Consider the following 11,181-nt stretch of genomic DNA (forward strand, 5'->3'; position numbering starts at 1 on the left):
CACACACACACACACACACACACCACACACGCACACACACTCGGCAGCCCCCCTCCCTCTCTCTCTCTCTCTCTCTCTCTCTCTCTCTCTCTCACTCACACACACACACACACACACACACGCACACACACTTGGCAGCCCTTCTCTCTCTCTCTCTCTCTCTCTCACTCACACACTTTTTTTTTGATTTGATAGGATGATACAATCAACCCATAAAGAGCGAGAGCCTCTACAAAGATGAGAATAAGAATCATGCCCACAAACAAAGATGAGAATAAGAATCATGCCCACAAACAGCTTTGGCTGCTATGCATTAGCATTTGAACTATTGTAACGTCCAGTGCCATCCCTTCAGGCATAGCACTTCTAAGCCGAGCAAGCGTTCAAATAGCGTTGGGTACAAAACCACCCTGGAGATCTATGAAACACTACCCTTGCAATGGCTTTTGTATCATCTCAATGTTCATAGTGGCAAGGTGATGCCTCTTCTCTACGACAGAGCAACTGGGTTCAACACGAAAGAACATGCAAGGTTCAGCTGGGCCATAAGAGCTGCGACGAGAAGCACCTCTTGGAACAGATCTCAAATCCTTACCTCGCACTTCTATGGCTTCATCATCGTTCTCAAGGCTTAGCCAACTCATCGCTCAAGGCTCAAGTAATTGGTAGCAGGCGCTTATGTTTTTTTCTAGTCTCTCTCTCAGCCAGAGCTTCATCGCTTTTGGCTCAGCCAACTTGCAAGCGTATCCTTGCTTCATATTCTTTTCAGTTCAGCAAGAGTATCATAACTTTGGCTATAGAGACAGTCATCACTTCTACTAAGTACCAAAATAGCCATTGCTTCTAACTGCAGTCGAGTACCAGACAGCCATAGCTTGCAACGCCCTTGCTTTATTTCATCTCAGCTCAGAGGCTGCATTGCACTATTGCTTCATTTCATCTCAACTTAGTAAAGACTACAGGGAAAAAAAGAAAAAAAAAAGAGAGAAAAAAAAGCGTGGAACGCATCATTTTTTTGGCTGAGGTCGCTTCATGGCCTCAGCGTTCACTACGCTGAAGGCTCAGCCCTCATTTCAATCACCTTCACAAGGAAGCAGTAGCTTTATCGCAACCAACCAACAATAGCTTCACCGCCTAGGCAGCGTTCACTATGCTGAAGGCTCAGCCCTCGTCATCAGAAGCACCTTAAGAAAGTGCTTTTAGCAAGTGCATCACACACAGCATCGATACCCCAACACACACACACACGTTACCTGTGCTGGCCGTGAGCTTGGGATTGTGAGAGGAAGTCGATTGTTTGAAGCTGCTACAGTGCGCGTGAAACGGGCGAAAGGAAATTGAATACACGTTTTAGTTTTTTTAAAGATTTGAGATGCATAAACGACCCAAAAAAAAGGTGGGTTATGCATCGCAATTTCGATGCTTATACGACTCATTTCCAGTTTGCTATGGTCGCTACTACGGTGGCATATACAATTGCATTTTAAAGGTCGCATAAGCATCCACGAAAATGACCCCCGCTATTTTCTTCATATTTATATGAGGGTCGCTATGTATAGACCATTCTTGTAGTGAATGAACATGAATCTGTAAACATACTTGTAAACATGTGCTAGAGGCACGTCTGCCGCTATTGATGAACCACATGACTACGCTTATGATCGATGGAGATCTTAAAGTACCTTGCAAAAAGAATAATTACAAACTGGTTAGCACCTCCGGGGGGTCTACTCATAAATATGTAAGTGTAGCACGTGGGTTCAACAGAAGGTTTTTTTTAAATATAGTTTTTATATACAGAAGGGCACCATTTAAAGGGGGTATTCACATGTTGAATAGAAAAAGGGTATTTTTTATTCCTGAAAATTTCACAGACAAGGGATTTTTAAAATAGGCTTTCATCAATGCACGTAATACAGAAGGCTTACTTATAGTGAACCCCCAAGGTTAGCACATCTAAAGCCGAGTTAGATATCGTAATTCAAGTCTTGTGCTTGTTTTTGAAAGTGAAAAAAAACCATACATAAGTATGGCGTGGGGAGTTGGCATAGTCCTCCCCAAAATTTTAGAAACATAATGAAACGTGTCCTTCCCCCCTTTCCCAAATAACACTCTCAGTATCGAAAGTTGAAAGTGGTCATTAGTTTGTTCGAATATATTTAAGAGAGAAAAATAGGAATACCTTTGTCAGTCGATGTGATACTGAAGTCGATGATGCGACGAGTCTCGTGTGATATTGTTTCACAGTCACTGATTAATGTAGAGCTATAACCATTGTCGATGCACGCGCAAGTTTTCTTTAACCTCGTAACCAAAGCTGCAATCTTTTAAAAAAAAAATCAAATCAGGAAAAAAAATACAATGCAAGCAAATCTTGTCCTGTAACATTTCCCGAGGATGAAAGGCCATTGTTTGCAGTATATTTCAGAGTATGAGATATGCTAAGAGTAGGAGATCCTATATGCTAACTACCTCCAAACGTCTCTAGATCATTGAAGTTCTTTTTCTACTCGGGTTAACAGTAGAGAGTAAAAATTTACCTTACCTTCTTGTACACCATCGACACGAGTGTTACTGTGAGAGGCTTCTGATCTTGAAGAACTCTGAAAACTTTGGAGGTGTTCGGATATCCTTCCCTGTAAGAACTCTCTAGTCCATGCTTTTCTGTAGAAGAGGATCTAAGACCTGTGGAGTTGGTCTCTTTTTCCATACCACCAAACAACCTCATGACGCGATTGATGATGCCAACCAACCCATTTCTTCCTAACAAAGATGTTCCAAAAATTTCATGTTTGGCTATCCCCTGAATTGTCAAAACACTACTGAAACTTTGAATTTTCTCATGGTGTGCATGCTTCTGACTTGCCTTTAGATGTAGAATCAGCATTTTCGGTCTCTGGGAGACCTGAGAAGGTAATGGGATGGGGAAAAGTGGGGCACGGAAGCAACAAGGAGCTGAAGACACAGACAATCCTGTACCTAAATCATAAGAATTCTTGTTATTCTTCACCTCTTCATATTGGGGTTTCCTAGGAGAGATTCAAGACAGGGATTGTAATGGAGACATCCCTTTGGGTGTCATGATGAAATAATCATAAAACAACAGTCTATATGATTAGATGCGAGCGTTGTCTGATTATCTTTGCTTTTTTTTATAAGCTCCTGAATTCGACCAACTATAGTAAGCAGGCTTTTAGCTTCCTACTTCGGGAAAATACTGCATACCTGCGAGAGAAGCGGATGACTCTGGGTGCCAACCTTGCCGGAGAGAAAGTCAATTACCTACATTTATGGCAAACCTTGCCTTGTTTGATAAGCTCTTGAATACGATCAACTATAGTCTGATTATCTTTGCTTTTGTGTCTAATAAGCTCTTGAATTTTACCAACTATAGTATGCACGCTTTTAGCTCTTTGTTTCGTGCGAATATTGTGTACCTAGGAGAAGCAGGATGAGTGTGGGTGCCAACCTTGCCAAAGAGAAAGGCAACTACTTGCATTTTTGGTAAACCTTGCTTTGTTTGCTGATCTTTTGCTTTAAGTAATCAAGAGGGCATCTTATGGATTCCTTGCTCACCTTGCCAGAAAGACTTTAACCAAAAGCGTGCCAAGGCGAGGTACTCAACTGAGTGTCGGGAGGAGCAGCATATGGATTGTGCGATAAAAGCTGGTGTAGACGAGCCAAGGGGTCGAGCTCATCTAGCCTATTAGGCAAGAAGAGAGGAGGGTTTGAATAGGCGTAGAGTAAGGTGTCTATAGTGCGCGAGGAGACAACTCTCAAGCAGATAAGTAGATGACGTAGCAAGCGTAGATGAGCTAAACTAAACCACCCACATATGAGTGTATATGTTGTTTGAGGCAGAAGCAGATAATAAGTAAGCGAATACACTACGACTCAGAGTAGAAAGAGAGCCTTGCGTAGGCTTAGAGCAAAGTGTCTACAGTGCACAAGCAGACAACTCTTAAGCTTATAAGTAGATGGCGTAGCAAGCATAGATGAGCTAAACTACACGACCTGCATATTAGCATATATGGTGTTGTCAGTACAGCAAGGGAACCTAGGAGGCTTTCAAAAGAGAGCGTGCGCATTGTGGACACGAGGAGGAAGAGGTGGGCAGGGTTGGCTACAGAGGGCGGCCATACTCGCCTCTATATAATAATAACTTGTTAGCATAATTTTTAGCAGCTTCTTACCTTGTTGTTTTTAGCATGTAGCATCCAACATTGGGTTAGCGTTTCTCGCCAACATTGGGTTAGCGTTTCTCGATGCTTCCTTTTGTGAAAGAATCTTAGGCTACCAAGATAAAAGTAGATAAATTTAAATATTTAACCAATAAAGTTGATATTAGATATATTGGAAAAAAATCATATTTTGGAAATCAATCACTGTATTTAATTTTGGATATATCTAAAACATGCTAAATCTAAATTTGTTGGATATTATAAATCCAGATTCTACTTTTTAAGATCTTTCCAATGATATGTCACATAAGGGGGTTTTAACAAAATTTTGGACAAGTTCACCAAGATCCCATTTTTCAAATAGGAATGGGATTTTTTCCAAATTATCTAATATGGTGTTAATAAATCTTATGAAACTTTTCAGGCCTTAAAATGGAGCTATTAAATTCTTGTTGTTGTGCAAATGTTTCAAATTTTCCATACATTAGGAAAAATATGGACTCAAGAAGGGGCCATGGAAGAGGGCTCTCTCTCTCTTCCATGAATCGAGGAAAAGTGCAAAAAGAACTATAAAATATTAGGTCTCTCTCTCTTCTTTTAGGATCTAAAAGATCACGTTTTGGCTCTATTTTAATAGGTTTAACTATTTTTTTATTCTGACAATATCTTTGTCTAAGATTGGGACCAGATTTTCAAGATAACAAAAAGTATTTTTTTATTTGAACTTAAAATGTGCAACTTGTTGATGTGACTATATTAATTAGCCTCCTAGACTTTTCCTTTCAAATTCCATCAAAATTGATGGATTTAAGCTCTTTCTACTTTTGAATTAAGAAATTTCATATATTTACATGTAGACTTTAGATTTTTGAATTATTTTTTATCCATGCCTAGATTAGGGCCTAAAGAGTATGTCTGTACATTTTCCCAACTTCTATTTAGTTTACAAGTCTTTTTTTAAATTCAAGACTTAGTCTATATGTTTTTAGTTAACCATTATGTTTTTAAGGTTCTTTTTTGTAGGGCTTTGAGGGATTAGGGTATTGTTTTGAGTTTCCCTCCTTTGTATAGGAGAAATTGGAATCTCTATGTAAGGCCTTCAAATTGTGTAGCTTGCCTCTATTTTTTTGAGCATCTTTTCCTTTCCCTCCACTCTCACGTTTATGGAACTGATCTTCTCAAGCATGACACCGATTAGAAAACATGATGTAGAGATCAAGATTGATGATGAAGGGTGTGATGATTTTTTGGTGCCATTTGGTTGGAACCAAGAACTCAGCTTTCCCTTCATTAAGCTTTCTATTGAGAGCTATCCATTGTGCTGCAACTTCAAAGGAAAAGAAAGCTATGTAGGTTTGGTCTTTTTTATGTTTTGATATCTTCTTATGGTTTTCTAATATAGTTTTCTTTTCAATTAATGTTGAATGTAATGGTACAATATTTAAGTTTAATATTATACTCTACTTTACTAACGTGATTTAATGTTATGTAAATTGTTATATTAAATTTCTTAAAAGAAATTATAGTTAAGCTTGATGTTATGCTTTAATTGGTGTGCTTAATATTATGATTTAATATGTTGTTATTGTTACTATTATGGTTTTCTATTTAAGATTTAATGTCATGTTTTTTGATTAAGATTCAATGGTTAAATTTTTGTATTATAAGTTTTTTGGTTAATTTTTTGTATATTTTCAATACATGATGCAAGAAACAATAAGAAAAGAGATATACACTTTCAATTAGATGTTGAGTATGCACCTTTACATAAGAGGATAGAAGAAAATATAGTGCAACAAATAGTGATGCAACAGCAAAGAGATGCAGAACACTGTTGTGCGGGCAAAATAGATAACTGACGAGGATTAGCTAAAACGATTCCCTCCAAAAATGCATGAAAGCTTTAAAATAGCTTAAAAACACACTTTTTTTTAAAGCACATCTAGAATTCCATGTATAGATTAAAAAACTACATGAATTTTGATACTTTTTTCAAGAAAGAAAACGTGGTGACCTCCATAGATTTATAAACTAATAATGCTTGACATAAAAACAACTTGACTTTTACATGGGATAGAAGAAGTCTCCATAACTTAAAGAAATATACACATTATTTGACAAGTGATAAAAAAAGATTAGAATAGATAACATTATAAGCTCTATAGTTTATTAAAAAACCCTACAATCAGGCTTGAATGTATCTCTAAACCCAAATAGCAAAGCCAATACAAATAATATGAAATAAAAGTTCTTCATACAAAGATGAGATGAAACTTCTTAAAGGTTTCCAGAGCAATAAACTAAAGTATGTAAAGTAGTAGACTTAAAAATCTAAACATTTTCTATTAGAGATGCTAATTCCCCAGGCTCAACAGAGAGGGGAGGCAAAGGTCCTTTTGATGTTGGAACTTGTCATTAGCATCAATAGAGACTGCTCCCACCTCTTGATCTTCATCTGGCAACTCCATAGCACCCTTTACACCCATAGGAATAAAGGTTGCTTGGATCTCATCCTTTTTAACTGCAATGTAGTTTCTCTTTCTCTTAACTGCACATGTCACATTTGTACCTTTAGTTTTAAAAAAAATGAATATAAGACATGAGTGTATGCCTAAATGTAAACTTGGAATGCATTAACTTGTTGAACATGTTCATAGGTAAGAAAAGACCCACAATAAAATAAAACTTTATATATTTTAAATTTTGTGTATCTTCTCTTTATTATACACAACTTACTCCCTCTCCATGTGGACAAAGGGGCTAGGGAGAAAGGGGTATTTTGGGTTTTTAAAATTTGAAATAATGAAGGTATAATGTTTTACATCGTGCTTGGGTTCAAGCTTCCAAGGGTAAGTATTTTTGTTATTTTCATGTGCTTTTTTCTTTTTGTTATCCGTGGCCTACTATGTGTTGTACAATTAATTTTATTTTCTAAAAAAATAAATGCTAATGGTATTACTACGCTATTTTGTCTCTCCATTTTAATCACTAGGATTTCGTTGTGTGTGTGTGTGTGTGTCAGAGACAGAGGGGGAAGAGGGAGGGGGAGAGAGAGAGGGTTATAGGACATTGTTGTGAACTATTGACACACCTACTGAAGAGTGTATGCAAAATTGGCTACATGAGTAAAAAAGCGACACCTTGGTATGTGAGAGCACACTACAAGGGAATAGCCCCATCTTGATGCTAATAGCGATGTCTTAGACTTAGGATTATTTTTTTCCATTTTTTTATCCCATCATCAACATACTATGGTTGTTAAAAGAATGCCACTATAAGTGTCACGAGAAGTGAGTGCATCAGTATAAGCATCAAAACAAGTGTCAAAATACACATTCTGATGTTTCTACTAACTTTGAATAAAAACACAGTTAAAATCGATGCTTATCTTGACACTTATGTTAACATTTATTTTGACTCTATATAATAATATTAAGATTGGTAGAATGGAAGAGACTACCAGCCCAGTTGATACATTCTACCATTGGTACCATAATAGTAGGTAATAGAATTTCAGAGACATATTAAGTAAGATTTGAGAGATTGGTACCGTAATAGGTACTTAGAGAAAAGCCACCAGCCATATAAACGAGTGACAACACCTTATGTTACTTCACCTCCTCTTACTCGGATAGTGTCTCTATCAAAAGCCACCAGCCATATAACTGAGTGTGAAAGCACCTTATGTCAACCCCTCTTATTACTAGGATAGTCTGTGTATCGTAAGCCACCAGCCATATAACTACATCACAATACCTTATGTTGCTTCACCTCTTCTTATTGTGATAGTCTTAACCCCAAAAAATCTTTGAGTCACCTCTAAATTTCTCACTTGTTCTCCTACCATCTTTCCCATGACTCTCCCTGGTAACATACTCAAGAAGTCATTGTGGGACCTCTTTGTTAGATTCCTCCAATTAGCTTAACCATAGGTTTTGCAAGAAAGATATTCTTGTTAGTGAAGAATCTAGTTGCTATCCCCATCCTCCTAACATGCTTTGGAAAGAACATCATGGGGTGTATGCATGGTAAGGTGGTACACTTTGGACCAGTAGAAATAGCGGTTTTTGGGTTGTGGTTTTGCAACTTGGAAATGAACTTTGAATTGGGGAAAAAATGAACTTATTTGGAAACTAAGAAGAGAAAATGTACATAACTGAAAAGATAGTGGGGGAGGTAACTGAAAGTGGGGGGCAATTATTATTATTTGTATGCATTCTCTATGTGCATTCTCTCATTCAAAAAACTCAAAGTCAGCAGATCTCTTCTTTCTTCCTCTCCCCAGCGGCTTGAGAACATGTCTACATCTTCAGTATTGGCTAACTCGAAGAGCAGCGGCGTAGACTCAAAGGTGGCCCTTCTCTTTCTCTCTCTCTCTCTCTCTCTCTCTCTCACATTGTGCATCAACTTGCTACTCGAGCTCCATAGATGTTGGTGGTCTTGAGCTCATTATATGAGAGACAAGGACAATGTGTTTTCTTGTCTAACCAATGTTTGTTGTATGTCAGAAGCGGGCACCCACCAAGTTTCACCACACATCCGAAGTTAGAGACAGAGCCATTGAAATAATTTTGTAGGAATTTAGAGGATTTTTTAAGAGTGTATGGTCTCAATATTGAGGGGGAGAATGCAAGGCATGTGGGTCCCAATGAAGTGCCACCAAAGCATTAGCTAAGAGTGTTTTCAGAGCTCCCTGAGAAAGACAAGAAGGTGATGTTGCAAACGGCAAAACAGGAGCAATACCTATCCTTGTATACATTATATAAATAGGTTTACCAAACTACACCCTCAAACTATTTTGTGGGCCTTGAATTTCCCCGAGGCTATGTCCACTAGGTCTGCGCCAGTCCTGTGAAGTGGGCTGTATTTGTTGAGGAGGTTGTTAAGAATACAAGTGTTGATCGTAATTGCACAAAAAAAAGAACTTAGTGGATGTGCGAGGCAAGTGTACAGTCAATGCCATCTATGAGCTATGGTGTAACACTATTTCAGGACACATGCACTCCGTTTTGGCATAGGGTAGCCTATATGAGGCAAAGGTGGATGTCTCAGGTCAGGTGCAAAAAGTGGTGGGATAAAATTTTATTGAATATCGAGTGCAACAAAGAATCTGCATTACTGGCTCTTCGTATAGCGACAGCGAGGATAGAGGAGGAAAAGTGCAACTTGCATCACATTGAAGGTGCAATTGAATACCACACCATGATGTGTCCATCAAATAACATGCCCCCTGATGCACAAGAACAAGTAGAGCGGCAGCTTCAAGTTAAACTTTGCATCACTAGAGAAGCTCTAGAAGAAGCAAAGGTATGTATATTTGTTTTCTGTATATGAAGAAAGTCCATGTCATGTTCTTTGCCTCTTCGTTTGTGTTTATAGGCTGATTTAGACCACAAGAATGAGGTTGTGGAGAAAGTAGGCACTAGTACAACTTTCATGATGGGTGCGAAGTTAGAGAAATCTAGCACGATGATTCCACAATTACCAAAGATTCCTCTGCATGAGGATAGTATGATGCTGATTGTGAGGGAAAGTTTCCCAGGGTGTGGTCTCGAGTTTCGAGCAGACCATTTTGTTGTTGATCTGTTTATATTACCTTGCAAGCATGCGTATCATGTGTTTTTCTACTCTTATGTATGTGTCAAGTGCATTGCAGTTGATGGTAGCTAGGCCATACCTGAAGAAGCCAAAAAATGGTGGTAAGGAAACCACTTGGTTATGCCATGCTTGAAAAGAAAGGTAGCAACCTATACTCTTCAACTGGTTTTATTTGATTAGCAATCTTGGGCATTTGTTAATACCAGCTTAAAGCACTTACTATATGCCAGCCTATTTGAAATCGGCTTGAAAAGAAAGGTAGCAACCTATACTCTTCAACTGGTTTTATTTGATTAGCAATCTTGGGCATTTGTTAATACCAGCTTAAAGCACTTACTATATGCCAGCCTATTTGAAATCGGCTAAAACCTATCTGCAGTGCCTTTAAGCTATCAATCTATTGAAACCTATTATTATGCTCAAAAAATATAAACTAGTTGTCAACGGACTCAAACCAATAGCCCAAAACCCTTTCAAGTGCCCCTTCTCTTATTAACTTGTCTTCAACCAGTTGCCATTTGTCATACTCTCAATCTATAAATTGGTTGTCAACAAGTTGGTAGCCAATTGCCATTCGTCATGCTTTCAATTTATAAAATGGCTGTCAACCAATGGTGATTATAAACCCTTCCAACCAATAAACTACTTTCAAAGAGGTTGGAAAACAAGGCTTAAAAACCATTATAGTGGCCCAATGTATTATCTAGATTCAAATAAGTTTTTACGTTAACTACCGATGTTTATATAATTGGTTATCACTTTATAAACTAGTTCTAACCATTGGGTTCTAGACCCTCACAACCTATTATATGGTTATCAACCGATTGTGGTAAAAAACCCTTTAGGGGTGCCCCAACCAATGATTTTATATTCACGTGATCACAATTTTTTTTTGTTAATAACATGTGTTAACATGTTATTAACATGTTAACATGTTAACATGTTCCCAAAAAAGCCGGTGGGAGGTTCCCAAAAAAGCCGGTGGGAGGTTCCCTGATAACCGGCTAAAATCTCGCTGGGATTTTGCAATACCCAGCGGTCCCGCCCGCGGGGAAATTAAAAACCCAGCGGGTCCTGTCGGGGTCGTCATCTAGCCTGGCGGGCTACTATTTTCTATATATATGGGCCCAGGGGGCCCTTAGGGAGTTCATTGCTGACAGTATACACAGGTAATGAGAGTTGTGGGTGTGTGTGTTTATGTGGGTGTGTGTGGGTGTGTGTTCGTGCGGGCAGCCGCCCATTGTCGCAATGCATGGCAGGATGTGGGTGGTCCGCCACACGAGAGGTGTGTGTGTAAGGCCATTCTTCGGAATGGTGCTTACCCTGGGGCACTTAGTCTGTAACGCGGCTAGTCTGTGTCCTATGGTAAGTATCGCACGCCGCAGCGGTACTAGTCGGTAAC

This window comes from Cibotium barometz, chromosome 20, assembly GCF_041138505.1.
Source record: "Cibotium barometz isolate CiBa-2024 chromosome 20, ASM4113850v1, whole genome shotgun sequence".
NCBI lineage: Eukaryota > Viridiplantae > Streptophyta > Polypodiopsida > Cyatheales > Cibotiaceae > Cibotium > Cibotium barometz.